The following is a 3,921-nucleotide window of genomic DNA, read 5'->3' on the forward strand; positions in this document are numbered from 1 at the left end:
ATATATTTCTTTATCATGTCGCGCATTCTTTTAGAAGAATCCGTGTTTATCGTTTAATATCTACTTCTCATTGTGAGCTAACAAGAAAAGTGTGAAAGTCCGCGAAGTGTAGAATTCCGCGAATATCAAGACATTCAAGGAATTACGACTGAAGATACGCACGCGAAAACTTGAAAGGGATCTAAAGCGCTACTCGCACTCTCTCTCTATTTCAACAATACGCTCCTCGCACGTCTACTTCGAATGCTATTCAAAAAATAGAACGGAAAATATGCTCAAAACTTTTTACTCTTGCGAGCGTATTTCCCTTATGCTAAAAATCTTTTCGCGAATCTCTAACCTTTTTTTATATGCACTTAACCAGTATAACTGGAAATGGATAAAAAAAAATTCCACCCGGATACATATATGTGAACGTAATTCAAATAATATTAAAAATTTATTTATACATAAATATATGACTTTTTTAAATTTCCTTAAAAATATTTTCTTAAAAATGAGTTGATTACGATGGATTTTAAATTAATTGTTAAATATCCAAATATTTCTTGAAAAGAAATAGTAACTTGAAGTGATTTCCAATAAATTATTCTACTTTACGTCTGGATCTGCATCATTAATTTATGTATAATAGAGAAACGATTGAAGATTTTTACAAGTCTTGCTCTCTTCTGTCTTACGCTTACATTTACTGATAAGTAATTCTTTCACTTTTTTGTTTGATCTTACGAGAGGATAGATCTTAAAAAATTCTGTGAAATATGTCGTAGATAAAACTGTCGCAATTGACGAATCGGACCGATTAATTCTACGTCGTAGTCGCGAGATAATTTTAATCGAAAAAGTGAACAGACAACTCTCTATAGTGCCACATTGGCATTAAGAAGTGAGGTAACTTTGGTTAAGACGGTACTTTATAGCACCCGCAATTATATCATAGTTTGCAACGAGAATTACATTCACAGAAGTTGAAATATTTTAAATCGTGATTAAAATAGTGATAAGTGCTTTCTGCGCATTATTTTAATGTTTAACTCGACTAATACTATATCCGGATTAATATTTGTATTATACAAAATCTGCGATTGGAATCCAGTTGATAATAATTTCAGAAAGCAATTTTATTCGAAAATTTTCCATTATTTGAGGTTCGTCTTTCAAATTCTCGTGCAGGATTGTTCGAGGATTAGAATTTACTATTTTTAAACATCGTCAAATCGTATCTTCATATATTTTAACGTATTGTTTTTGCGATGTACAGAAAATGCGTTAACCACATTTTCCTCGATGTTATTATTAAATGTGAATTTAACTGTCGACCTTTTTTTATTATAAATGGCTATAGAGCTTTTTTGCAACAGAAGAATTCTCCAGCAGAAGATTAATAAAAATTTATGAATTTGTACCTGCACGAAAATTAAGTAGATTGTAGAAATTCTTGGGCAATTATGAGCGCCAATTTTTTGTCATTTTACGCTATCTTCAGTAAGCCGTTATTCTACGATTATTATCGATAGCTTAAAAATACAGTTGTCGATAAGAACATCACATTGTTTCGTAAACGCAATAATATAGTACATGATTATATTAGATGACTTCATACTGATTGCGGGAACGCAGAGGCCTTAAAACCTCATTTGACCGTCTTAGTTGGATATAATAAAACGGTACATCTTATAATACTTTATATTTATATACGATAATATAACGCTACATTTTGGCGTGACATTAATAGTAATCGCGTCAATCGATAATCATCATCCTTCATACAGTGAGATCTATCAACAACGATAATGGCTGCCTAGCGCAATGCATGTTCAACATGTAACTAGAGTTATGTACAAGGAAGTGTATGTGACACATATCGATGTCTATATATAGCGCTTACGTGAAGATTATTCACGACGTGCCGCGAGTAAATACGAGTAGGTACATGTTACGTGCGAAAGTGCATCAATAATACAGAGATCGCAACTCTTTTTTTTTCTGAAGACAAGATATTTAGAACTTTTGAAGGTACACTTGGAACTTGATCGCCAAAATAAGGCATCCGGTTACGGTTCCGACCGGAAATGCAAGTTTTTGGCTAACGTTTGTGTGAGAAAGAATTCAATCTTTCTCACACAATGAAAAATATTTTATACTTATGTTGAAATTGATTCTAAAATTTTTCTGTTAAATTTTTAATATAACCAAGTGTTAATTTAACATGTGTTATTGTGTTATTATGGACATTTTGTGTTAAATTGATATTCAATATTTTTTAGTATTAAAAATGATTCAATTTCTGTTCGGAATTTTCGATTCCTTCAAGAAACAATGCAATACTGAGTTCCCACAGATAAGAGAGACCGAAGATTATCTCCGACTCCCTGGATAGGATGCCAAGGCTGACTACACGAGGTACCAGAAGTGGTGAGTCGACGGCTCTCGGTACAAGATTAGGGGTCTCTCCTGATGCATCCTTAATGGGAAAGAATATCCTTTCAACGAGACCTAGAAAGCGCTTAAACTCAACATAAGAGGCAGAGACTAGGAGAGGGTCAGGAAATGTGCCGCTGGTGTTCCCTGGTTACCTTTACTTCAACCAAAGATAAATGAACAGAGGTTTTAGTTAGTAGGCTATGAATACAATATCGTGGGTGATATGCATTCATAGAATTCAATACTCTCCTTAGATTCCCAGAGGAAAAGAGGATGTTTGAAGATTTATCGTCGCCTGAACAAAAAAAGGAGTTATATGTATAGGCTCGAGTAGCACTATGTCTCATGAAGATTTTGATTGAAAAGGGGATTAAGTTTTCAAAATTTTAATGCATTTTCAAACCCAATTAGGTAACAATACGCTTTCTAAATTTCAAATGTACGAGTGATGTATAGAAGTCACGACCCAGTGAGAAATGATAATGGAATCGATGTCGAATCGACATTGATTCGATGTCGATTCCATTGTCATTTCTCACTGGGGAATGGCCAAGGGAAGATCAACGATCTTCACAGAATAGAGATCAGTCCAACATCCGCGTGATATCAGTCCAAAAGATTTCTATAGGTATGGCATCGTTGCCAAAACGATGGGAGAAGTATCAGTGTGTGAAAGGAAAGTACTTGGAAAAAGAAACCTAAATTGGCATTAACACGTACAGTCTCGTCACCATTATTGAAATTCCAGACGGAAGTTGAATCATCCATTTAACACAATTTATGAGTAAGTAAACAATTAACATAAAAATGTATATATTGAAATGTAAATTCTAAGATAAATGAACAAAATATGTAAATTTAACACATTATAAATGTTAATTTTACTTTTACAAAATATGTTTTTGTTTACAAATAATATCAGTGGTATATTTTCTGTGATTTTTTTACATAATATGTATATATTTCTAACATATTCATCTTGTATTAAAAATTAACACAAAAACTTGAACCGTTTGGAATACGTCAAATGTGTTAAATTTAATACAATTTTTCCAAAAGTGTATGCGATGCACAACAAATAATATTTATTGTAAAGATTTTAGAAGCCGAATTCGACTTCTTTTGTTTTTGCTTACGACAAAGTTTTCTTATGCTTTTGATTACAAGTGACAGAATAACTAATAAAAAATGCAATCGCTCCAATCAGAAGTGGTTCCGAATTGGAATAGATTGCCATTATTTATTTTGTCGCAACGGCAATAAGCCGATTGCAAAATTTGTTAGTCAAAAGTTTGCGTTTTTTTTCGATCGGAATTGTAAATAGATGCCCAAAATAGCAACTTCGTTGGCACTTTGACAGAAGAAACCCCGACCTAGGAAAGACATTTTTTTTGTGCCTCTGCACAATAACAATTACTAATCTTAATTGAACGATAGCATTGTAAAATTTAATAATTAGTAAAATAATTCCTAAATTATAACATCACAAAAGTTAAA

This window comes from Trachymyrmex septentrionalis, unplaced genomic scaffold (assembly GCF_001594115.1).
Source record: "Trachymyrmex septentrionalis isolate Tsep2-gDNA-1 unplaced genomic scaffold, Tsep1.0 scaffold23, whole genome shotgun sequence".
Classification (NCBI taxonomy): Eukaryota; Metazoa; Arthropoda; class Insecta; order Hymenoptera; family Formicidae; genus Trachymyrmex; species Trachymyrmex septentrionalis.